This window comes from Pristis pectinata, chromosome 32 (assembly GCF_009764475.1).
Source record: "Pristis pectinata isolate sPriPec2 chromosome 32, sPriPec2.1.pri, whole genome shotgun sequence".
In the NCBI taxonomy this organism is placed as follows: Eukaryota; Metazoa; Chordata; class Chondrichthyes; order Rhinopristiformes; family Pristidae; genus Pristis; species Pristis pectinata.
Genome location: NC_067436.1, coordinates 7,294,446 through 7,321,677, shown reverse-complemented (window position 1 = coordinate 7,321,677; position 27,232 = coordinate 7,294,446). Strand labels below are relative to the sequence as shown.

At 38.6% G+C, this 27,232-nt stretch overlaps 1 protein-coding gene across 3 annotated transcripts in view; it reads left to right on the top strand.

Moving 5' to 3' along the window:
• Nucleotides 1-27,232, top strand: part of znf592 (zinc finger protein 592) — a 143,821-nt gene that overhangs the window by 43,918 nt on the left and 72,671 nt on the right. For 2 of the 3 annotated variants that reach the window (XM_052042611.1, XM_052042608.1), the window contains exon 2: nucleotides 6,288-6,388. The exons of the other annotated variant lie outside the window; for it this stretch is intronic. The gene's annotated coding sequence lies outside the window, so the exon portion shown is untranslated. The remainder of the gene's footprint in view (nucleotides 1-6,287; nucleotides 6,389-27,232) is intronic. 3 annotated transcript variants of the gene reach the window in all.

Here is a 27,232-nt window from a genome sequence, read left to right as displayed (position 1 = left end):
TTTGACCTTCCAAAGGTCAATGCCTCACACTTGTCCGGATTAAACTGTCTGCAGTTTCTCCACCCATATTTCCAAATGATCTCTACCGTGTTGTATCCTTTGACAACACTCGCTATCCACAACTCTGCCAATTTTTATGTTGTCTGTAAAGTTACTAATCAGCCCACCTACATTTTTGTCCAGATATATATCTCTCAAAAAACAGAAGTTCCACCATTCAACCCTGTGGAACACCACTGTTCACAGACATCCAGTCAGAATAACTGCCCCTCCACCACTACCCTTTGTCTTCTATGGCCAAGTCAATTTTGAATGCAGTCTTCACTGTGGATCCTGTGTGCCTTGATCTTCTGGATCAATTTACCCTGTGGGATCTTGTCAAATGCTTTACTAAGGTCAGGCAGCATCTTTGGAAAGAGAAACAAAATTAACATGTCAGGTCAAAAGTGGGAAAGAGAGATTAGAAAGAAACTTTGAGTTGTAGAGAAAATAGTGGGAGGGTTAGATAGGGCAAAGGAAGTATCTGTGAAAGGGTGAGACCAGGTCAAATGGTTTAATGAGTCAGTTAGTGAGCGATTATGTGTAATTTGCATTATACAAGGCTGTACTAATGGAGAGAGAAAAACCGAGCCAAAATCTCAGATAACTTGCAGTAGAAATCACCAGTTCTGATGCAGCTAGAAAAGACAGGTTAAAGCTGAAAAATTCAGTATTGAGTCCAGAAGGCTACAGTGTGTCTGGATAGAAAGTGTGGTGCTCCTCAGTCTTGCATTGTGCCTCCTGTAATAGTGCAGGATGCCATAAATGGATAAGTCAGAGTGGCAGAGATATGGGGAATTAAAGTGGCAGGCAACAGAAAGCTCAGGGTTGCTCCTGCTGACTGAACACAAGTGTTTCATGAAACATTCACCCGATCTGCATTTGGTGTCCCCACTGTAGAGGGGACCAAATTGTAAACACTGAACGCAGTATAGCAGATTGAAAGAAGTGCAAGTGCATCACAAGAAGTGCAAGTGAATTGCAGCTTCACTGGGAAGGACTGAGTCCCTGGATGATAAGAAGGGAAGAATTGAAATGATGCATGTTGCACCTCCTCTATCATACAGGAAGTTGTTGGTGGGGTTGGAAGACTAGACCAGGGAGTTGCGAAGGGAATGGACCCTATGAAATGCTGAAAGTGGAGGGAAGGAGATTATCTCTGACCTGAAATATTAACTGTTTCTCTTTCCACTGCCTAACCTGCTGTGTTTCCAGTACTTTCTGTTTTATTTCATATTTCCAACATCTGTTTCCATGATTGATAGAAATACTGGCTGAGGTGAATATACTGGATTGGTTTACAGAGGGCTGCAAGTCTGTGGAACACATTTTTGAAATGGGTGAGGGGAGCAGAGATCATGTCCACGTTGAGCGTACTAAGTCTTTGATAGAAGAGAGGTAATGATATAAGATTGAAATAGGATTAGAACCATTGATATGTCAGGCTAACACCAAAACAAATGCTATTACCAATACAAAAAAATAAGGGGGGAAAGATGCTGGATCTCCTGATCCTGATATGACATGTCGAGTTGCCAAATTGAGGCTAAGGCTAGAATATTGGATGTGGCAACCTTCTGCCAATATCAAGGCATGTAATACCAAAGATGATGTCATACCAAAAATGTGTTAGTTGCATCTTTTGGATATTGCTGCCTAGGATAAATATAGGGCTAAGTTAGAAGAGAAATGATTCTCTGCCCTGCAAGTTTAGGAGAAAAAGACTGCAGGATTTTATTTTTAGTTTCCCAGACTCTAAGGGGAATTTGTAGTTTCCAAAATGGCAATATCTCTAATCTTTGTATTGGATTAATATTGATTTTCTGCAACAAAAGAACATTTTTTGATTTTAGTAAATCTGAAAAAAGTAATCACGATACTTAATTATATGCTTTTGAATGTTAACATGTTGAGCATAGATGGTAAAAATTCCACATGAGAAGGGTGGGGGGGGGGGAGAGAAGGGAAAGCTTAGTTTGATTTATTCTTTTATTCATTTTCTGTTTTTTGACTTATAGTCCATTTAGGTTTGCCATCGTTCAGATGTGTAACTGGTGGGGGGAGGGGGGGCTTACTCTGTAGTTCAAGTACCTTTTGGGACATTATGTAGCATCTTACAGCAATGAAGTACTTTTGAAGTGTGAAATCATTGCTTAATGTGGCCATTTTATATACAAAACGCTCTCGTGATAATAACCTTTGGTACTGTTGGTTGAGGGATAACTTTTTTTCAAAATGGAACTGTAAAATGTTTTCATCCACTAGAGAGAGAGAGCACATTGACCCTTGGTTTAACATCTCATCTGAAAGATGCTAACCTCAATGGTTTAGCACTACTTTGCTATGTGCCACTGTATCAGCCTGAAATTTTGAGCTAAATTTTTGTCCTTTGGTGAACTATTCGGATTTGAGAGTTCTCATAGAAATGATTATTTCTGGACTTTGGGGCAGCACTTCTGTTTTCTCTGGGTAGCTGGAGAACAAATATGGTTCCCTCAATCTTTTTAAGCTTTTGATGTTCTAGAGGAAAACCTGGTCAAGGACTCCACTGAGAAAAGTAGTATCTAAATGGTGAGTTGCATAATTGTGTCCTACTTAATTTTGGAAATTTTGCACCTGTGGAAGTGCAGTAATGGGGTCTATGTAGAACATTAGCAACTGTTTTCGGACAATATCAGTGGTGGTAGAAATTTGTTCTGAAGAGCACTGCACTGCTCAGTTATGGACTTTCAGTGACCTGCTTCCTAATCTTCATGAGTGGTATCAAACTAAATTTTTTTTTATTTTTTTTCCACCTCTTTGGTGTCAGGATGTGGGATCTGAAATCTGCTTGTTATGATGGAATGGCCACAAGGCACATTGGATGAGGTTTTGCTACATTTTCAAAAATTATTTGCTTTTTCTTGAGGCAGTTAAATAACAATAAAAGAAAATTGGTAGGGGAAGCACGTTTTTGTAAATCCGCTTGATCTTGTAACCCCATTACTTAACCAGAATCAGTAGTCAAAATATTCCATTAGTGTTAGATTTTTAATAATTATTTTCATTTCTATTGTAGGTTAAAATCAAAAGTGAAGCCTGTCTACAGGAATTGCATTTTGTAATGAACAATATTTGGCTTGATTTCATTCTTGAGTGGAAAATTGACCTGTGTTGTTTACCTTCATTTGCAGCCAACCAAGTTAATTTAAACTTATCAGTTTAGGAACTTGATCTTTCTAGATTGTGTCAGGTTTTGTTTTGGCTACAGAAGAGTTGAAGGTCATCTGTAAAGAAGGGAGTTAAAGTTGTCCTTGGAACTAGGGCTGTTGGATGGAGATTTGATGGCAAGGACCAACTGAGAGATAATTGGAGGGTACACACTTCTCAGCAACAATCGCAACAGGTCACCCAAGAGCAGCCAGGGACCAGAACTGAGTCGCTGTTTTCCACACACCGATCAATTTTCTCAATCCAAAGAAAAGGATTTCAATGTTTTTCCATACAGTATTGCTTCCAGTTGGCCAAACTGGGGTGGAAGTAATCAGTAAATTAGGATTGCAGTGAGGGCTATCAAGGAAGGTCATAAGGAATTACTGTTTCTGTTTTCTTTGATTTTTTTTAAGTTGGTTGTACGTACAGGCTATCCCCTGGTATTGAATGGGTTCCCTTTCTTACAGACATCCATAAGTTGATTTTGTCTGTAAGTTGGAAAATACAGAAAAATAACTCAATGGTAACCACGTCTCCACAGTATTGTAGTGAGTGGCATCAAAAGCACAATAGGTTTGATAAGAAAGAACAATTACTAAAAGTGGAGAGAGGAAACTAGTTCTGCAGTTCATAGGAATGAATGTATGTATTATGTTGAATGTATGCTGAACTACATAACTTAATTTTATGGGAGCTCATTTGTATTATAGAGGTGTCCATAACCTGGGGGTAGCCTGTAATATTTTGACTTCAGAAAATTAAGAAAAGTAAAAGTATTTGTGCTGAAGGTCACTTTATATAGCTGTGTCTAGTGATGTAGAAATCAGCTATTTACATTTAGGTGGTTTCCATTGGCATCGCAGTCACTAACTGACAACATAAATCCTTGCTACATGCATAATTGTACTCTTTTATATATCTTATGACTTCCTGATTATAATAGCCATCTTTGTCATATTAATATTAAAGAAAGAATCACATTGAGCCTCTACTTATGTAATCTTTTTGCATGTGGGTGGCTCAGTGTTCTATGTTAGTATTTAAAAGACTGAAAGGTGTAAACTATCTGAGCACTCAAGATTTTCTCACACCATTATTTCCAATTAAATGAAGGCCATGTAGAAGGAAAGAAGAAATTGCTTTGGCTCAATTTGCATCTATTTCCAAGAAGTCCTTCCCTGGTTAATTTGACATACTTGAGCAATAAAAATTACATTGGTGGATGAGATATAAAATTTAAAAAGTGGTTTGGTCACTATTGCTAAGACATTGTTGGAGCATTGGCCCCTTGTACTCAATAATAATTGAATGGCAAAGACCATTCAGCCTGTAGTCTATACAGATTCTATATAAGAATGATCCTGTTAGTCCCGCTCAGTAGCCTTTCTCCCCATTGCTCTGAAAATTCTCCTCTCCTTTCCCAATATGCAGCTCCATTACAATCCATATTCTGAAGAAAGTACAACCAGCTGCCAATACTAAAGTTAAATTTCCACCACAGCAATATAGTTGTTAAAAAAAATGAAGTATAAGCCATTCAGCCCTTCTGGCCCGTTCTTCCATTCAGTATGATCATAGCTGACCCACTGTCTCAACAGCATATTCCCATTCTTTTCCCATACTCCTTGATGCCTTTTGTGTCTAGAACTTTATCTCTTTAAATATACTCAGCAACTGGGCTTTGCAGCCTTTTGTAGTAGAGAATTCCAGAGGTCCTCCACGCTGAGTCAAGAAATTTCTCCGCATCTCAGCCCTAAATGTCTTGCCCTCTACACTGAGACTGTGACCTCTGGTTCTAATCCCAACCAGGGGAAACATCTGTCGTACATCCAGTCAACTGAGCCCTGATAGAATTTTGTACATTTCATTGACTTTTCTTAACCTCTACTGTATATAGGCCTAATCATCCCAATCTTATACGCCTACACTTCCGCTCTATTTCATTGCATTGTTTAGGAAGCATTTTATCTTTTCTTGGTTAAGGAGACCAAATGCTCCAGGTGTAGTTTCACCAAAGGACAGTGTAACTGAGAATTTTGGTTACCTTTGTTGCATTCCCTGTATTGCAAATGTATCCTCTCTTGGGTCATGAGACCAATATTGTGCACAATATTCCAACTGTAGATATTGGCTAAGATGATGATAAAGTGAACTAATGTCTATCCTGTTCCAACAATAATAAAGATCTTTTATTTTGTTTTCCATAGCCTTGATTTCCATTGCTAGATTAGTTGGTTCAGCTTTTTCCCAGCACTTGAAAAACAAGGATTAAGAGCATGATGATAGATTGGTGCATTGCTCCTTTCCTAAAAACCAGTGCCTAAAGGTAGTTGTTAAATTTTGTGTAGAATATGCACCTCCTGTTCACCAAACCAACCTTGTATTGCCTTCATTTTTGTTGTTTATAGCCATAAGTTGCTATGTCAATATTTCTGTCAACTGTGATCATGTAACTGTCTATTTTGACCACTAAACAACATGAGCAAATCTGCAATTGGTATTTTAGCACCAGTGGGCTGACTGGCTTCCCTCCTTTGATTCTATGTAATTTCCTTTAGTTTGAACTGGAAAGTTATGATAGTTTGGATTTGCCATTGTTGCTGCATTTGCCTGTGTAATGCTCTGGAAAGAGGAGTTATTTTACAATTATTTTCCACTGAGGCATAATGAACAGATGTGACTGTGTAAAAGGATTGTAATGATAAAAACATTACTTTTTTTTAAAGGTATTCTGCTTCAAATATGAAGTATGTAAAATAGCAGGCCTCCTGTCCTCTAATTGGCCTGAAACAGTGTAGGAGAATGCTTAACCACAGCCTGAAATAGTACAAAAGTATTGCACATCTGTTAATTTTGTGTACAAATGCTGACTTGAGATAATTTGCACCAAAGGCACAAAGCCAGGTGCAATAGAAATTATCTGTGTCAACTTGTTACACAAACTGGCCTTTGAATCTGCCTTGGATTTTATTTAAAATTAACTAAAAATAGTTCTTCAACATTTAAAGCTGAATTATTTTGTTACATAATAAAATAATACAATTCATTGTTTCTAGTGGGACAAGTGATTGGTTGGCAGTCGTATCACTGCAGCTGGCATGCAGAAAAGTGACTGAGTTCGAGGTGTTGTAGAACATCTGTAACAAAGAAAACACTTGTAAGTTTATCTTGTATTCTATTCTCATTGGTTTAAGAAGATCAATTATAAGTGTCAGTTTTACCTGTAACACTACCTTCGAGTCCAAAGTTCAAAGATTCAAAGCATGCTTCAGGACATGAGGCTATAATCTAGGGTGACATTTTGATGCAATACGGAGGGAATGTTGCACTGTCAGAAGCATTATTATTCTGATGAAAAATCAAGATATGTTTATTAATCACATGTACATTGAAACACACAGTGAAATGCATCTTTTTGTGTAGAGTGTTCTGGGGGCAGCCCGCAAGTGTCGCCACGCTTCCGGCGCCAACATAGCATGCCCACAACTTCCTAACCCGTACGCCTTTTGGAATGTGGGTGGAAACCGGAGCACCTGGACGAAACCCACGCAGACACAGGGAGAACGTACAAACTCCTTACAGACAGCGGCTGGAATTGAACCCGGGTCGCTGGCGCTGTAAAGTGTTACGCTAACCGCTACACTACCTTGCACATTGAGGACCCATTTGCTTGCGTAGATATCCAACGACAGAATTCATTTCCTGCTCAGTTTTGCAACTCACCCACCAAACAGACTGGAATCGATTAACATGTCCTATCATTCTCCAAAGTACCTTGTGCACAATCCAGATGCAGCCTTTTTTTAATGTAATTTATTGGCTGTTAAGTGCTGTGTGAAGCCATAAAGATGTGTGATGTGTGTAAAATTAAAATTTTACTTAATTATAAAAACATTCATGATTCATTTCAAATATTCATTTTAAGATTTTTGAACATGTTCTTTTTTTCCCTTGCTCCCTCTGTATATGGGCGCACAAAAAGAAGCACAACTGTTTCCTGTTTCAGAACTTGGCTTTGCCTTGTGTGTCATGCTAATCTTGATTTTATTTTCAGCCTTTCTTCCCCTTCCACTCCCCTTTTCTCCTGCCATTCTCTTTTTTTCTTTTATACCCAGCATTCTCACAGATGGTAATTTAAACATTGATACTAAGCACATTACAAGCCAATGTTTTTTTTCAGAAATATAGCTGCATTTCTCAGTGATTCTACTAGTAGGTGCAATCAAAGTATCATTAAACACTAAGGAGCAATGGAAGTGTAATGCTTTGCAGGTTTAAAAATTTCTACTTTGAACATAATGATTGGAGATTCTTCAACTCGGTCATTAAAGCATACAGGGTTAAAAGTTTATTTAGTTTGCAAATGCACAGTTATTTTTATAGGAAATAAAAACCAAAATAAATGAGAATCACTCATTTCGTATTAGACATTGCTTGTACTCCAACCCATTATGTAAAGGAACCCACCAACTGTATTCCGAACATAGAGTTCAGAATTTGCATATAGTCGTAAATTATTCTAAAGTGTAAACTTCCTAATCAGTCCAAGAATCTTGAAGTGGTTTGTTGACATTATAATTAGCATTTAAGACTTTTTTGGTTCTTTTTGGTGAATTAGTTTCTGGTAAGGTGTCAATATTGATAACATTTGTTACACATCTTGAAGAGTTTGCTAGCCCAACTTCCAGGGGAGAAAGAGCAGAATTAGCATCAGTGAAGTAACACCAATTCTGCAGATCTTCATTAATAGAAATATTAACATTATTTTCAGCTGTGTATGTTAATTTTACCTCCCTTTCATGACTGAGGTCAGTAACTATTGTGTTAGTGTTGTTGCTCATGTCAGTGACTCATTAGTGAAGAAAAAAATGCTCAAAAACCTTGAAGTTGTATGAAGTAAAAGATGGTTCAAGTAAATGTTAAATCACAAATGCGTTGCTAAAAGGCTGATGCAAAGCAACTACCTAGTAACTGTTTTTCACAGGCGTAAATATGCCCTGTGATGGAATTTGTGATTTTGTTAGCTGATTGCTGGGTGATCACTTGCTCCTGTGTTCAAACTTCAAAGCCATTCCCATCTTATCTAGTATTGAATCAAGAGATGGCACACAGAACAGTGATTTTTTTTGTTGGGGGGATGAAACCATGTCTACATCTGCATACACAGATGGGTGAAAAAGATAACATGATGCTATTTGGAAAAAGAACATTGGTGTTTTTCTGGTATCCTGACTAATGCCACTAAATTAATTAACTGATTGTGTCTCCTTGCTACGTATGAACATTTCTGCTGTATAATTTGGCTGCAAGAGAACATGGATCATAAAATGTCTTCATCAGCTATAAAAGCAATTGCAGCATCCTGAGAGCGTAACATTGAGAATTCTCAGAACCTGAAATAAAAATAAAGTGCTGGGAACAGTTGGCATCGGTGGCAAGAGAAAAAGTGTTACTGTTTAGGTCCATGATCTTTCATTATTCTGTTCAACTGTGAGGGATTACTATTGGCCAGGTCCTGTCATACTTGGCTAATAGTTCAAGAGGTTGAATGATAACTGGTTTTCGAAGTTTATACCTCGAATGTTCTGCTAACAATTGAAAAAGTTTCCATGTATTTGAAAAGCAAGGATTTGCATTCCAGACAGTGTGATCGCTTGGGAACAAACTCTCCAATGCATGAATGTTCAAATGCAAAATTAACCATTGTCTGGTGTGTGATAAGAGCATACAAATTTAAGATGAACACAAGGTTGAAATTCTTTATACAGTGATCGGTGAGAATGTTTATTCTACTGGAAGCCATTACTATGATTTCATAAATTTATTTAAAAAGGATTTTAATATTTGAGAGAGTAATGTGAAAGGATATAAAACTCATGTGAGTGGTAATAGGCTAGCAACGATCCAGATAGTAAAAGCATAGGTGCAGACTTGATGGCCACATGACATGTTTATGGTCTGTAGAATTGTAAATTTGGGCCAGGGCATTGTTGTTGTGCGTTTGTAGCAAAATGATGTTCTCTTTGTAGTGTTGTTCCCACTTCTCAGATTGTCTGCAATGTTATTGAAGCAATCCTTGATTTGCAAAAGATATGCATTTCTGGAGGATGTTTCCCATGTTGTATCTCATTTTACCACATAGACAGAAGTCATTTGATTCATCGAGTCTATGTCGGTTCTCAGAGCAATCCAATCAATTCATTGCCCCACATTACATTACATGAAATTTTACAAGTTAAAACAGCTGGGCAAATAGCATTGAGAATTCTGCTATGATGTATTTGTATCCATGGAGAGTGGTGTAGTATTTGTTACAGGGAATATGTACCTTCAAAGAGTTAATGGTATTATAGTGAAATATTGTAAATTGACAAATAGCTGTACACCCCAATTATGAGTTAAAAATGGTCATTGTTAATGTGGCATTAAACAATGGGTACTAGGGCTTTATTTAATAGCATCTTCTCTCCTGCATGAGATCAAATAGGTCGATACAGATCAAGAGCGTTCCTCTCCTATATGAATGAATGCACCTTGCCTTGAAAAGTGCAAAACTAAAATATTGCAAATGCTACAAATCTGACACAAAAACAGGAAATGCTGGAGAGATTTTAAAAAAACAAAAGTGAGGCAACAGTCTTGGAGAGACAAAGTAAATATTGCAGATCATGAATATGAAATCTTAATTCTGACTCTGAGTTATACATACTCATATACACCTGCTTTGCTGGAAACTGAAAAATGCTGGACAATTATTGTACATCGTAGACTGGAAAAAATGATAGAATACAGCTTGAACACAGTCAAATTTAAGACAGATTTGTGCAGATTTGTACTTCAGCTTATAAATTGAGATCCATTATCTGCTCACATGGAAATTTTGGTATTCAGAGAGCGCCATTGAATTGAAAATGTGAGTTATATTTCCAGTGAATAAAAAAATCAGTTATACTCGAGGAAGGGTTAAATAATAAAATCATAGCTTATGGTAACTCTGAGTTCCTGTATGTCTATTTTGAGTATTTTAGTGACAAGAACTTGGTGTTTGTGGTAACGTGTATAATTCCATCCTTTTAGATAAGCGTCATATTTATTCAGAAATATACTGTCAACAAAAGAATAACAAAGAATTGCTAGAATTTGTTTTAATTGTAGAAGTTGTATACTGTTTGTGAATATTGCTGTTTGAAGGCAAGGGCCTTAAAATTCCACATGCTTTTGCTGAAGAAACGTAGGAGTTGTTAAGATGTGGAACAAAGACCAAGTGTTCCCAAAGTTGTGCCTAGAGAAACCGCCTTGAGTGAGTGACTCAATGTTTTTTTTATAATTCTCCTCTATCCCTCTGGTATTTGCTAAAGGCTGTCAGTGGATTTGATCTGACGTTTAAAAAAAAGCAGGCTGTTGCAGTTTGTGAAACCAGTCTATGGCAGTGTTTATACCAAAAGATGAGGCACTCACTAGTTTGAGATCCCGTCTTTCTCTGAGGACGGAGGTTCGTTTATTGTTGAGCAGAAACTTGCTCCTGTGCACATGAGAGACAAGGTTGTCTCAGATCTGGGACTTATAATGACATGCACCAAGTAGCCTGACATCAGAGTATCGAGCCCGAACATGCCGCATGCAGGCACCTGGTGCTTGGCGGCATACATGCTGCAGCTAGCAATGAGTGCACAGTGCAAGGAATTGTCTGCTAATATGAGAACCAAATGCAACTTTTAGACTCTCTGCCATTCTATCTTTGCTCAGCATGTGTTAGCAAGGTGTGCAATATTAGATCAGATATACATGGGAAAGCTGTTAAATGAAATATGAATAATTCTCCAAGAAACTGTTCAGTTACATGATGGTTGATGGATAGCACTATGTTGTACTGTTGCTTTTTTTCTTAATCCTGCAGCACCAAAGAATGAATGCACTTGTCATAGCTTTTATGCACAAGCCAGAATTGAACAAAACAAAATACATAAGTGTTGCGAACTGAGAAATTTTGCAGTCATAAGAAAAGGGAACTGGAGGATGACAAAAGCTAGGTAAGCATGGAGAATATCCTGCTTTCACTGTTGAGGATGACTTTACTGTTTTTATCATGATCATACTGACATTTGTAACTGCCACTAGCAGTAGGCTGACAGTTGAAGTTTGTAATGTAATGTTAGGGAAGGATAACATAAGTTGAGGGGTGCAATGCAGAGAAATGTATAGGCCCTGTCCTTGTAGCTTGGTCTTTGTAAAGGTCTAATCTAAAATCAGTAAAAGAATACTATGGGGCAATGGGAAATGCATTGTGGAGTGTCATTGTTTGGAATTTAGATAATTATGATATGGGTTCAAGCTGACATTTTGTGAGCTCTTGAGTAAGAAACAGGTGCTTTGTGTTACTAACCTTCATGAATAGTTTATACTTCATGCATTAGGTAGTCTTCTGCAGGGTCTTGATAAAAGTGAAGATGAAAAAGACAGGACAGATATTTTCAGGATAAACTCATTGGAACCAAAGCACAGTTGGTAGGAAATCGGCAGTTTTATGCACCTGACCAAAATCTTTTCGTACGTGGGGGGGAAATGTGACCTTGAACAGATTCCTAGTACAGCACAAACAATATATCACTTTGAGATATGCTAAAGATATATTGGCATATTCTTGTCATCATATGGCTTTAAATATCCTTTTAGGGCTGCAGCAGTTAATTTTGAGGCAGACCACCTTAAATATAGAATGGCTTCAGGCCACTGCACTTTGTTAAAATGTATTGTACAAATTGACAGTGTTGTGGAATTTGGATATATTGCAAAACTAAGTTTTTTTTATTTTGGTGATCATACCCTCCTTTTCTGATCCTGCTGTCTGGTTCTACCAAATCTCATTGGCTCAGTACACCTACACTTGAAATTCATTGGCAGCTCATTGGGGGAAGATGAATAAACGTATGGTATACTATAGAATGTGTGTTGGAGTCAAATTTGAGACCCTTTTCAAATACATGGTCATAACACCCACCCACCCAAAACCACTGAATTTCAAGCTTTCCTACTGCCTATAAATGACAGTGATAAAACTTAACCTGTAAAGTATGCAATAAGATTATAATAGTAGGTTGCCTGCATAATTTAAATTCAGGGCCAAGTGATGTGAGTTTATATTAACCCTTCATGTTTTATACCCAATTTTCAATGTATTTAAGTAAGGAGATTCAATAAATGTTGTCATATCCTAGGATTTTACAATGCAGAAGAAAACTAATGCGAAAATTCAACAAAACTAACTTGTTTTTCCTTCCTGCCTCGAACTGAATGTGGCTCTTCGATCTGAAACATTAGTTCTGCTTTTGTTTCCACAGTTGCCACCTGTCCTGAGTGTTTCTAGAATTGTTTTTTAAGGCAAAAATAATGACTTCTATCATTTTAACTTTGCTTTTTTTAAAATTTTCCATTGAAGGAATAATGGTTTGCACAATCTCTGGATGTTTCAAACTATAGTTAATGAGTTGCTTTCATAATAGAAAATACAGCAGGCATGGATGGCAGTGAAGAACATGATAAGAAAAGGGTTAAGGATCATGAAGAGGGGGCAAAGAAAGTTGGGCAAATGGATGACAATAAAGGGAAGAAGGACCTGAGCAAGCATGAAAAGATAGAAAAAGCAGAAGCTGGAGTGCAACATTTTGGTATTGGAGGAGAGGAAAAAACCGTCATTTTTAACAGACCTGTTGAGCATGCAGAAAGCTTGCCTAAATTGAAGGAGGCATCTTCCCCCAATGAGCTGCCCATTGTCACTGGGGGATTTGAGTAGTGTTGGGAGAAGTTAAAATGTGGAACCAAAGAGAGTTGGTTTTAAAGGCAAGAAAGTTCAGAGGAACTTTGTACATCTCGACTTCTGATGGTGTGAATTTGGTTATTTTGACAACAAACTGATATAATCTCACATAGTTTAAAACATTAAGAACAAACCATTATTATAAACATCTTAACTAATATCTATCACAAAACTGAGCTTGCTTTTCAGTTCTAATCCAATCTCACTCTATAGGCCTGATTTTTAATGGTCTCCAAGGTTGACTCGACAATACTAATACTGCTTATGAAAACCTGAAAATTCATGTTAAATGGTGTCCAGCTTCACCGTACTCTGGGATAAGTTTTTTTTAAATCAATTTTCAAACTATTCCAGAGCACCTGTATGTTTAGATGTTGGATTTGTAGATAATGGCAGCTGGGGAGGGACAGAAATCCTTTCAAATACCAGTCACAGTTATCTATCCCGCCATTTAACAGTTGCTATTGGCATAATTGAGATTGTATCAATTTCTATCAGTTGACATTTGAAGTAGCTATGTAAACTTGCTTTTAATTGCAGGATGTAGGTATTGCTGGCAAGGCTACCATTAATTATAGCTCATCCCGAACTGCTTTGGAGAAGGTGGTGATATGCTTCTATTGTGAATTTCTGCAGTTCTCGTGGTAAAGGTTCTCCCACAGTGATTTTTGGATATTTAGATGCAATGGCAATGAAGGAATGAAGATTACATTTCCAAGTTAGGCAAGTGTGTGACTTGAAGGTCAGTTGCAGGTCCTGGCATTCCCAGGCACTAGGTAGGTGCCCTTGTCCTTGATGGCAAAGTTCAGAGAATTGGGAAGTATAGGCTAAGAAACCTTCATGGTTTGGTGCAGTAGCCTTTATGGAAGGTACATGCTGCAGCCAGCGTGCCATGATGGAGTACATGTTTAGAATGGATGCAGTGCCAATAAAGTAGATATGTTTGTTCTGGATAATGTTCAACTCCTGTATGTGTGTGTGGTTTGGTGGGGGGGGGGGGGGGGGGGGGGGGCGGTGGGGAGGGGAGGTGGTGGTGGTGGTGTGTGGTGGAGAAATATTCCATCACATTCTTAATGTGCCATGTACATGGTGGAACAGAAACAGATTTAAGGACATGAATCACTGTCTGCAGGGTATTTGGCCTCTGACCTGCTGTTGAAGCCACAGAATTTGTGGCTGATCAACGTGGGTTTCTAATTAGTGGTAACCTTCTTAATATTGGTGGTGGAGGATGTAATGATGGTAATCCTTTTGAATAGTTACTCTTGTTGGAGATGTTATTGCTTCACATTTGTGTGATGAGTGTTACTTATGTAGAATATAAAACAGTACAGCACTAGAACAGGCCCTTCAGCCCACAGTCTGTGCTGACCATAATGCCAATTTAAACTAATCCCATCTGCCTGCACGTGGTTTATGTACCTTCATTCCTGGCACGTTCATGTGCCTGTCTAAATGTTGCTTAATTGTCGCTATGTATCTGCTTCCACCACCTCATGGTCAGTGCCTTCTGGGCACCTACCATTCTCTGTGTAAAAATAAAACTTGCCTTGTAAATCTCCTTTAAACTTTTCACCTTCTCATCTTAAAGCTATGTCCTCTACAATTCTACCCTGGGAAGGAGATTCTGACTATCGACCTTATCTATCCCCCTCATAATTTTATATACTTGTATCAGAGTGCCCCTCAGCCTCCAACACTCCCGAGAAAACAGACCAGATTTGACCTCTCCTTATAGCTAATATTCTCTAATCCAGGCAACATCCTTGTGAACTTCTTCTGCACCCTCTCGAAAACCTCTACGTCCTTCCTGTAATGCAGTGAGCAGAACTGCACACAATATTCCAAATGTGGCCTAACCAAAAAGTTGTATACAGCTGCAACACATCTTACCAACTCTTATACTCAATGCTTTGACCAGTGAAGGCAAGTATGCTGTACATCTCCTTTATCACCCTATCTACTTGTGTTGCCACTTTCAGTAAGCTATGGACTTGCACCCCCAAGATACGTCTGTATGATCCCTGTGTACTTCAGTGTTCTTAAGGGTCCTGCCATTTACTGTTTACTTTCCACTTGCATTTGGCCTCGCAAAGTGCAACGCCTCTCACCTGTCTGGATTAAACTCCATTTGCCATTTCTCCATCCATATTTCCAACTACTACTTGCTATTTACCTGACTTGTCTTGCTGCATGCAGGCATGTTGGCTTCATTATCTGAAGAGTTGTAAATAAATTAGAACATTAGAGTCATCGGGTAACATCCTCACCCGAGGTTATGATGAAACAAATGGCATCGACGAAGCAGCTGAAGATAGTTGTGCAAGTTAGTATCATTGCATGTACGACTTAATCTCGTAGCAACACCAATCCAGTTCACTGAGCACAGCTCAAATGATTTCCGCATCATGTAACTTAGTTTTATTTGTCTCCTCCAGGAATAACATGGGCTAGAAAGCTTCTTCTGTATACATTGATACCTCTCGTAGTCCTCAGGATTTGTTCCCAGGAATAAGAGTGCAAATGGAGTCGGCACTAAAAGGAATCATTGTAGCATTATATACAAAGAAGCATTACTGATAATGCTGCTGTGCCAGAAACCTTGTTTAGGGTTCAGCTCTCTGCTAGCATCCCTGCAACAATAAAGTGATGAAAGAGGCATGCCTTGGTGTGAGTGTCATTGCCACCAAGGCAATGAGCATTGGCTACCTGTGCAAGCTAATGTTGGGTGGCTTGTGTTGAGTACTGTGGCTGCTCCACACTGAGATGTGGCGCTCGGGGCAACATCCTAGTTGGCATAGTGAATGTGGACTATTGCTGGGAACTAGAAGTAGCTGCTTCGTGTCTGGATCCCAGGGCCCCTCTCTGGGATAGATTTGATGGAAGCTGTTATCTCCCTGTTTGGCTGCATAGCTCTCTCCAGTCTGGAGATTTATCTGTGGTAATCTGCTCAATGGTGATCACTTGTTAGGTTGTATTTAATCTCTTCCTGTGAGACTTGACAGGTTAGGTACAGGATTGATGTTCCCCTGGCTAGTGTATGCAGCGGTGATTGCATGTAATATAGCAGAGAACATTTTATTGAAGCCTTGGCTCATCCTGGTCCAGTCACATTAATTAAGCACACCAGCACCTCTATTTCCTCGGAAGGCTAAGGAAATTCAGCATGTCCCTGATGACCCTCACTGATTTTCACAGATGCAGCATAGAATGTATCCTATCTGGATGCATTACAGATTGGTATGGCTACTGCTCAGCCCAAGACCTCAAGAAATTGCAGTGAGTTGTGAACACAGTCCAGTCTATGACAAAAACCAGCCTCCCCTCCATTGACTCTTGTCTACACTTCCCGCTGCCTTGGGAAAGCAGCCAACGTAATCAAGCACCCCAGTCATTCTGTCATCTCTTCCTCCCTACGCCACCCACCCCCCTTTCATTGAGTAGAAGATACAAAAGCTTGAGAACGTGTACCATCAGTCTCAAGGACAGCTATGTTGAACAGACCTCTTGTACAATAATGACGACTTCTTGATCTCTCAATCTATGTCATTAAGGCCCTTGCACCTTATTTGTCTACCTGCACTGCACTTTCTCTGTGACTGTAACACTATATTCTGCATTCTGTGTTTGTTCTTTTTGTGCTTGTGTTTGGAATGATCTGTCTGGATGGCATGCAAAACAAAGCTTTTCACTATTTCAGTACATGTGACAATAATAAACCAATTGTCAGTTACCAGTTTTTAATTGCAAGGCTGGGTGTGCCATGGTTGACGGTGGGGGTCTCATTTACCTTTTAATGTTTTGCTGTAGTAGTTTGGTACATCTGAGTGAGTTGCTGTATCATGTCAGAGCAGTTGAGAGTTAACCATTTCTAGAATCACACGGGTGAAACTGGGAAGAGATGGTAAATTTCCTTCCAACCAGTTTTGTTTTACAATAATTCAGTACTGTAACTTCATGGTTACCGTTACTGGTTACTTCAGTCTATCAAGTAAATTTAAATGGTGACATATGAACTTCTATTTCTGGATCATTAATTTAGGCAAATAAATGACTAGCCTGGTAATGTAACCACCACACCATTGTTTCCTTGATGTCTTGAAAATATGCACCCTAATAAGCAGGAGGAGCATAAATATCATTGGCGAGTGACCATTTAAGGAATCATAGATGTGCTGGACATCTTAGCAAGCAGACAATACTCATGGGTGGTAAATTGCCAAGAGTGCCCATCTGGCTCAAGTTGATAAGCTGTACCTATCCAGAGGATTAGCTCGACTTTTCATTAGCAACTGTGAACCCTCTTCTAGAAACCAGTTCAATCTTAAGAAGACAGCCCTCCCAGGAAACTCCAGCTGTTCATTTATTAAAAAATTGACACATGGGCTTTTATGAACCAAGCAACTTCTCCATGACAAGTATGAGCTGCAAATTAATATGTTTAATGTGTATTCATAAATTTTTGGTCTTCCTGAATATGTTGTTGACACATCGTAATTCATTGACCAATGATTTTGTCGGTTGGAAGTGTGGTGTTCCAACAGAAACTATCTGCTCCTGTACAATCTAAACATGTTAAGTATGCAAACCCTTCAGTATGTTAATTTAAGATTATCTGCTGATGCACCTAGACTCCAAGTAATATCTTTTAAGTGTTTGCATTCTAAACATTTAATTTCTCATCAGCCATATGACCGTAATATCTATGTGGGGGAATTCAAGATGTGCCTCCAATTTAAGCATGTTATAGCTTGGATCTGTGTAACGTCTTCAGTATATGCAGCCTCCCAAGACATTCTGCAACTTGACATCAAGCCACAAACGGTATGTTTGGATAGGTGAGTCAAATCCTGGTCAAATGTAGATTTTTAGGGATATCGAAACATACTAGTCATTATCAGATTGACTTGGTTCTTGAATAAAGGGCTTTAGAAAATGGTTGTGCTTTAGGTAGCATGCTGGCATGGTTCTGAAATACAAGTTGAAAAAGGTTGCCACCTTGTACCATGATGGATCTTGTCATAAGTTGAACAAATACCTGCGACTGATTGCCTCAGGAGCTCCAAATTATTAGGGAATTGTACAGGCATGCCACAAACTCAACCTGGTTTGTGCTGTCAAAGAGAAATGAGAACAATCAGAGTGCCTTTCTTTCCTTTGATGTGCCAAAGGACATGTTCAAGGTAAGAATGCTTATATTGGTCATCCACCAGAACAAGACTATATGGGATAGGAATTTGCAATTAGAGGTGCCTTGTATTTTCAGTTCCGAGAAATGGTATAGTTAGTGGCAGCTCCCAATTGTCAGCTGTTATGTTGGATTTTTGAATGCTAGCTTCAATTTATCATCCTGTGCAGTGTGACACACCTAATTGTATTCATTATAACACCAACAGATTTCTGTAGAGAAATGAGACCTGGATGTGTACTCGATGGTTACTTAAGTAACAGTTAAGTATTTGACAATCAGCTGGTGTGTGCAAGACCTGCCTGGGTATTGGTTTTTCTTTTCCTTTTTGAGGAAGCCTTTGATCTGTAGACGAGCTCAGGATGCACATCACTCATCTATGTCCCTGCAAATGTGATGGTATGGATTTTTTTCTTCAGCATTAGTAATGATCTAGAATACTTGCACATAATTTCACTATCAGTAATTTAAAACATTGAATAAAGTATCTGTTTTTATTGCCTAGTTAACCTGTCTAATGGTTTAATGCAACTCGGCTAATACTGAAGAGGAAAATGAACAGTTACAAACCTGCTCTGAAATTGTTTCAGTTCATTATGCTCATTCAGTTTGGTCTTGAGCAGCTTTATTCAAAGCGCTTAAGTATTAAAGACTGTCTAGGCCACTGGTTTTCTGTGCTGGAAACTTGTGCACCTACTGATTACACACACAATACTGCCTTGGGTTGCAACGACTTTCTTTAAAGGTTTGTTATCTGTCTGAACAGTTGCAGCACAGTCACATCAATAGTAGGGTTCCACTTCACAAATACAAGTCCTAGAATTCCTCAAGAATATATTCGTTTGTAGAAAAAAATTGAATCCTCTGTTCTGCTAAAATTAAGATCCTCATTATTTCTTTGTGAGGTCATTGGCAGAGCAACCATTAACACCCAGCTGTCTTTCTGCACATAACTCATCAGCAGCTCCTTACTTGTGTAAACTTTATACTCTATGGTTATATTCAACATAGATCTAATCTCAGCTGTCTTTGCACACATTAGCCAATCAACTACAAAAAATAATGGAGAGACTAAAACCATATTATCTATTCATTATTTACCTTTTATATGTACTAATCTCCTGAGTATGTTTGTCTTGCATTATGTTCTCATTCATACCTGGCCCTACCTTACCAATTTGTCATTGTTTATGATGCATCAAATAAAATTAGAGAAACACATAATATTTACTGAGTAAATTAATTGTATTCAGGACTGCAACAGAGCACTTCACTTGACCTCTTTCCTCAGAAAAAAGTGTAGAAGAATTAGTCACCATGCATACCTTCTTGCAGCATGAGTGTCTGAATGTTGGCTGAAGGCTGAGCCTGCCTTGGTTGTGATTTTGATTTCTTCGAACAGCCACTTGAACATTGATCATGAGGAGTGCTGTAGCTGTTGGGAGAAGTAGTGTGGAAGGTTGGTGGAGAAGTGGGAGGGATAGTTGGTATGAAGCTGTTTAATATTTACAACCTTGCAAATACTTCATAAATATCATTCACCCTATTGAAAAGAAATAATTTTGTAAAAGAAGTTTCATGAAATTTCTGATCTGTCCAAGTGGGGAAAGAAAATAGTGCTCCTTAAGATGGAGGAATTGGTGAGGCTGGCTGCTTAAAATTGCCAGTGCAATAGGGCCATGAATTTGGGTACCTGACTCAAATGAGCTAGACACAAAAATACTAAGTCTATAAAGGAACGTGGATGGATTATATAAGTGGGCAAAAAATGGGAGAGTATAATGAGGGAAATTGTGATGGTCATCCACTTTGACAAGAAGAGTAGAAAACCGAACCCTGTTTAAATCATGTTGAGACTATATTAAATGTTGGAGTTCACACACACAAGATACAGCAAGTAATTAAGAAGGCAAATAGAATGTTGGCTTCTTCTCTTAAAACAAAAAGAGGGTGGAGTACAAGAGTAAGGAGGAATTGCTATGACTTCACAGGACTTTAGTGAGACTGCACCTGGAGTACTGTGAAGTAAATAAGGAAATATTTGCTTCAGAAATGGTGCAGTGAAAGTTCATTCGATTTGATTCCAGCAGCATGAGTATTTGCGTGTTAGGTGAAGGCTGAGGCTGCCTTGGTTGTGATCTTGAATACTTCCAATGACTACTTGAGCATTGATCGTAAGCACAGCTGGATGAAGAAATCGAGCTATGAAAGATGGAGCAGAATGGGCCACAACTATGGAGTTTGAAGAATGTAAGATGCTAGAATTGAAATACAACATTCTGAGAGGCCTAATTTGGTAGATGCTGTGAGATTGTTTCCTCTGGTGTGGGAGTCTAGAATATAGTCTCCAGAAAAGTGTTGGCTACTTAAGACTAAGAGGAAGAATTTTCTGAGGGTTGTGAATCTTTCAATGCAATTCTGAAATAGCCTTTTTGGACCATTGGAGAATTCAGTGCTGTAGGGATCTGGTTAAAAAGATGAAATTGGTCTGTTATCAGATATGACCTTATTTCATTAAGGAGCTAGCTCAAAATGCCATGTAGCCTCCTCCTGCACTCCTCACTTGGATAAACCCCACCTACCCATTTATCATTCTATCCCTCGTCTCTCTAAAAATGATCAATTCCCACTTGATCTTACCCATACTGTCCATCTAAGTGACCTTTTCAAATATATACTAAAACTTCAGACCTGAGAGCCAAAATTTTGTAATTTTTTCCCTATACTAGTTTGTTAATTTTAACAGCCAACCAAACAGGTATAAAATCCAGTTTATAACATTTTTATTGTACTGGTTTCAAACTAAGTATATTTTTATACTTGTGGGTAGCACAGTGGTGCAGTTATTAGAGCTGCTGCCTTGCAGCTCCAGCAATCCCGCTGTGTGGAGTTTACATGTTTTCCCTGTGACACTAGGATTCCTCCAAGGCCCAAAGGCATGGATTGGTGGGTTAATTGGCCTCTTTAAGTTATCGATAATGTGTAGGGGAGTTGATGGCTGTGGGGAGAATAAAATGGGATTAGTGTAAATAAATAGGTATTGGATGAGTGCTGAGGAGTCGGTGGGCTGAAGGGACGGTGCCTGTGCTGTATGGCTTTGAGTCCATGACCTAGTTAAGCATAGAAATGGCATGAATTCATCCAAAGAAACATGCTTGTAAATGATAAACTTCTAATTAGACTCGCTTTTTTTCCCACCATCTTTGGATAATTGAGATTCTATTTTTTTATGCCCCCACCCCCTTCTTTGTTCTGACATTTATGATAGGTGGCTGATAATCAGCCATTTAGCACTAAGATGAGGGAAAGATGACAAGGCACAGGACCATCCATCTTCTGATACCAGCTACATAAAATAGGAAATGGAAGCAGAACCAAGCTATACCATCTACTCCACTATTTAGTATAATCAGAACCTTGTCCATTTTCCCTCCCTGTGTCTCTACACCCTTGCCTTCCAAAAGTTTGTTGATCTCAGCTTTGAGAATATTCAGCAACTGAGAGTCCACAGCCTCCAAGAATCGTGTATACCTTGATCAGATCACACCTCATTCTTCTAAACTCCAGTAAGTACAATCCAATCTTCCATAATCTTAACTCTTAGGAAAATGCACTCATCCCAGGAAACTGTCTAGTCGAACCAACTTCAGGCAAGTATATCACACTAGAATGTCTATTGCTTTGGCTCAGACTCTATACTGTCAACTTGTGAAATTTGGAAGCAGCAACCCAGATCTTGTCATTAGATCTTAGAGGTAGGATCTATGGGCATTTAGAGAATCATGGTCTGATTAGGGACAGCCAGCATGGCTTTGTGAAGGGCAGATCGTGTCTCACAAGCCTGATAGGATTCTTTGAAGAGGTGACCAGACAGATTGATTAGGGTAGTGCAGTAGATGTGGTCTACATGGATTTTAGTAAGGCATTTGACAAGGTTCCACGTGGTAGGCTTCTTCAGAAGGTCAGAGGGCATGGGATGCAGGGAAGCTTGGCTGTGTGGATTCAGAACTGTGTCTGGTTCTGGTTGCCTCATTATAGGAAGGATGTGGAAGCGTTGGAAAGGGTGCAGAGGAGATTTACCAGGATGCTGTCTGGTTTAGAGAGTATCCATTATGAGGAGAGACTAAGGGAGCTAGGGCTTTATTCTTTGGAGAGAAGGAGGATGAGAGAAGGAGACATGATAGAGGTATACAAAATATTAAGAGGAATAGATAGAGTAGACAGCCAGTGCCTCTTTCCCAGGGCACCAATGCTCAATACAAGAGGGCATGGCTTTAAAGTAATGGGTGGGAAGTTCAAGGGAGATATCAGAGGAAGGTCTTTTACCAGAGAGTGGTTGGGGCATGGAATGCGCTGCCTGGGGTGGTGGTGGAGACGGGTACATTGGTCAAATTCAAGAGATTGTTAGATAAGCATATGGAGGAAGTTAAAATAGGGGGATATGTGGGAGGAAGGGGTTAGATAGTCTTGGGTGAAGTTTAAAGGTCGGCACAACACTGTGGGCCGAAGGGCCTGTATTGTGCTGTACTGTTCTATGATTATGTTCATATACTTCCCACTGCCCAGAAATGACTAATGTTTTCATATCAGAAGTAGTAGTGTTTGATATTCTTTTCATTAAAAGCTTCAATTGCATATTCAAGCTTAGGGTCTTTGGCCTAATAGAGAGAGGATAAAATTATCTAAGTATACACTGGGAGTTCTTTTTTTAATGAAATGTGATAGTAAATGAAAATGAGCAAATCTTACATTAAAATTAACATTACAGAGCAGAATGTCTCCTTTTCCATGGTTGGATGGTGTCTATCCACAGGAAGAAACTCCTTTCTGAGAAATCTCTGAAATACTTCCAAGAATGCAGACTGAATTAGTGGAAAAAGTGGCTCATTTATGTGGGTGTTCACTTAAAAATGAATGCTCACCCACTTCCTGAGAAATTTTGTTTTCAACATTGTTTCCATTCAACTATTTACTGTGTGGTGTATGTAAATGTCAATTCAGCAGCCTAATTGGCTACATATACCTGAAATTTCATCAAGCTGGATAAATATGATCATTTGGGAGTTTCTTTTTTGCACAAACTTGTAACTGCTATATATATTAAAAAACACAGAACTCTAACCAAACTATTTACTGAACTGTTGACAGTTTGAGAGAAATAGCACTTTCCTGCTTAGCAGCAAAACATTAGCAGGTATGACTAACTGCTTACTTACATTTTCACTTGGAGTCCTGACTGATTTCATATCCCTTTTGTATCTCCTCTGAAAAGTCTATTTTAAAAAGAAAATCAAACATGTCATGGCTGGGCTAACTGATTACAACTTGGATATGGTTGTATCTCACAATTGGTCTAGAGCTTTTGGAAGGTAGAAATCTGCTCTTAATTACTATTCGCAGCTTGAAGGCAATATTGACTTCAACTGTGATCAGTAGCCTGCTGCTCACTATCTTGGCTTGGTTGAAAATTGATCATCTGGAGGAATGTTACTGAAGTCTGGATGACACCTGTCAGGAGTCATTCAATGGGAGAGAACAATTCACAAGGGTAACATATTTAGGCAAAAATTAATTTCATCTTCTGTTAAAATCTAATGAAGTTTTTAAAAATGGCATAAATTCGGTACCAAAGACTTATTAACTTTAATAAAAATAAAATATTTTTCCTAAATTTCTAATGGTTGGTTGGCAAATGATTATACATTTAGTTTTTTTTTCTGAAGCAGGCATTGCTAGTTGACCAAATCTCATATCACTTAAAGATGGTCAATTCGGATGATAACTAGAAATTGTGTTTCTAAAAAAAAGCATTGCGATCTTAAGTTTCCAATTTTTATATTAATGTAATTTGTTTAACGTTAAGTGTCTTAAAATACTACTGCTAATAAGTTCCCATTCCTACCCAATCAACATATCGAGCAGAAAACTGCTGGCTAGAGGTAAGAGTACAACTTTTAAGTGGATTGTTCTTCTGCCTCTGTTTTCCAATGATATTAAACATTTTGTTATTGTTGGTGAGTTCTATTGACTTTAGGATATAGGGGAAATGATTTGTACATCTTAAGCCACTCAATTTGCGAAGCATCTCTTCCCAATTTGGTCACCATTGGAGTTTGTCTCATTAAACGTGTAGTGTAGTCCAGTACTAGCAAACTGAAAATTGTGCTCAACCCAAACAAACCTGTGGTTAGCAAGAGTATCTTGTCTGTGGCTTATTTGTTTCTATGCCTGTGATTAAGTTAAAGGCTCATCTTTGTATAAGCCACATCCTCACTGGGTAGCAGTGAGGTTAGGAACAGTTATCTTCTATAAAACTGATATCAATTTCCTCTGTCATAGGACAATGAAAATGATGCAGGTTGAAACTCTCTAGTCTGGCACACTTGGAATCTGACTGGTGCCAGACTACAGAAAATATGGACCACAGAAATTGCCCCCAATCATCTTCCTCTGAGCAGGAGAATTGTTCTTTTTAAGTCTAGACTCTCCACTTGTCACGCAAATTCTAAGAACCGTCCCCAGCCTGAAGCTACCATAAGTCAGAAACATTGGCTGAGATTGCAGAAGTTGAACTGTTGGGTTAATTAGCTACAGATTAGTACAGATCTTAGTGCATTTTAGATCTTAGTTAGATCTCGGAACTGGTTAATTAGTATAGATCAGTACGACATATTCAGACCACGGAAGTTGGCAAACCACAGAATGCCAGACTGTTTCAACCTGTAGCAGCAGAGGGATTGAAGGCAGCATGTGCATGGAGGTTAATTGAGAAATTTGCAATTTTTCAATCATTTGATTCTGTTAATATTAGCTTTGGTGGTTTTTATTTTGTCATAATTCATACTAAATGGTGTTTGCTGTTGATCTTATGGAGGAAAATTGAGATATTGATGGGGTAACACAAGTAATAATGAATTCAGACCTGCAGGGTGAAAGTGTCTCATGGTGTCTTTGTTGTTGTTGTCGTAGTGGTAGTAGTACACCAGATTGTAAGGTATCCATCTGAACTTTTAATTCACATTAAATAAATTTGAAAATTGCCTTTCAGGAATTGTTGCATCTTCATGTTCATAATTTGCACAATAGTATTATTTATGGAAGGTGTAATCAGAAATGGCTAATTGTCAAAGCTGAAACACTATTCCAGGTGCCTGGACGATGAGAGGTGGTGGTAGATCCTTGTATAAAAGTATATTTCCCATTCATCATAAAAGAGAAAACCTGCAATTCAATCGTTCCTTATTATGTCCTCAGTGATTTAAGTAACATGTAAGCTGTTGGACAGTAATTGTGCAGCTGCATGATAGAGCAACGAAGAAACTATTTTCACATATGTATGACATTTGTACTGAACATGTATGATATTTCTCTGACTTTTCAAAGGCAACAACGTTAGAGTGCCCTAGTATGTAAAAGGCAAAGAATTCTGGCTTTTGTTTCTCCAACATGTCTTTCAGCTCTTAAGTAACCACCATTTACAGCATTCATTATGGAAGTCCAAAACAATTCTGGTAAAAAAAATGAATCGTGTTTTCTCAAGTCCTTGCATCTTGAGTCATAAATGAGTGTGCAGCTGAATTGTCAGCTTTGACTTTGTCCACACAATGAGTAAAATGTGTGCAATTAATTGTCTTGTGCAGGCACAGGGAATAGGTAGCAAGCACTTTTTACACTTACTGCATTGGTGTCTTAAGTTGATTTTGTTCTTTTGTACACTAAATGTGTTTATCTTGAATTGCTCTATAATTGATATCATTGGATTTACTGCAAGAGAGTTATTAAAATAACAAATTAGATGATGCCGAAGAACCTGCATTTCATCAGGGATTGCAACTGTTCAAGAAGGTAGCTCACCACCTTTGGATATCAGTTAGGGATGTAAATAAATGCCAGCCATACCTATAAATTTTTAGTTGTAAATACTATAGCAAATTCATGGTATTCCAGTCTTCTATATCTAGCACTTTTTGTGGTTCAGAACATCAGTGAAACTGCTTCCTTAAATCTAAATGAGATTTAACAGTGTAAGATTTAGTGTCAGGGAGGTGAAGAATCGCTGGAAAGAATTCTCCAAGATCTTCAGGTGTGGATTTGGGTGATAGAAGTTGTTAAATTTACACATTTGGAAAATTGTTCTGGAGAATATGATTTGGATGCCAAATGGGATAGAGTCAGGACTGACAAAGCAAAGGTGACCAGTCATGAAGTGTTGTGGCCAAGCAACAGCCACAAAGGTATATTCCACCATGATCTTTAACTTTGTGACCTGCAATTTCCCTTGCTCTACTGTGAAGCTGAGGAGCTGACCCAGGTTCATGGAGTGTAGAGGGGAATGTCAAGAGCAGCACCATGTATAACTAAAAATGTAGTCCCAACCTGGCACAGCTGTAACACAAATATCAAAAACAATACAAAAGAAAGCTAAGAAATTCCACAACCAGATGATCCAAACAAAAATCTGTTCCCCTGCCACATTCTGTCTTGAATGACAGCTGCTGGGAAGAGGAGGCTGCAAGAATATCACTATCCCCAGTGCACATGCTCACCAAAGATGAGCATGAACCATTTACAAACATCTTCATTCAAAAGGGGTGAGTGGATGTTGCATCTGTCTTCTCTCCTAAGATTCCCATCATCACAAAAGCCATTTTGTTCACTCCATGGTGAAACTAAGTGACAGTTGGGAATACCGGATAAGGCAAAGAACAGACAACATCCTAGCTGCAGGTCAGCACACATCTTCTAGAACCAGCTACTCTCCTAACCAAATTGTTGCAGTTTAGCTACAGCACTAGCAACTACCTGACAGTGTGGCAAATTACCCATTCTTTACCTACATCCAGTGTGATCAAGATATGTGGACTGATAAGGGGTTGGTAGCATTCATAGCACACAAATACCAGGCAGTGACCATTTCCAACAAGTGAAAGTCTGGCCATCTATCACAATCATTAACTTCCTCGCCATTATATCAGGAGGATACCACTAGTCAAAAACGT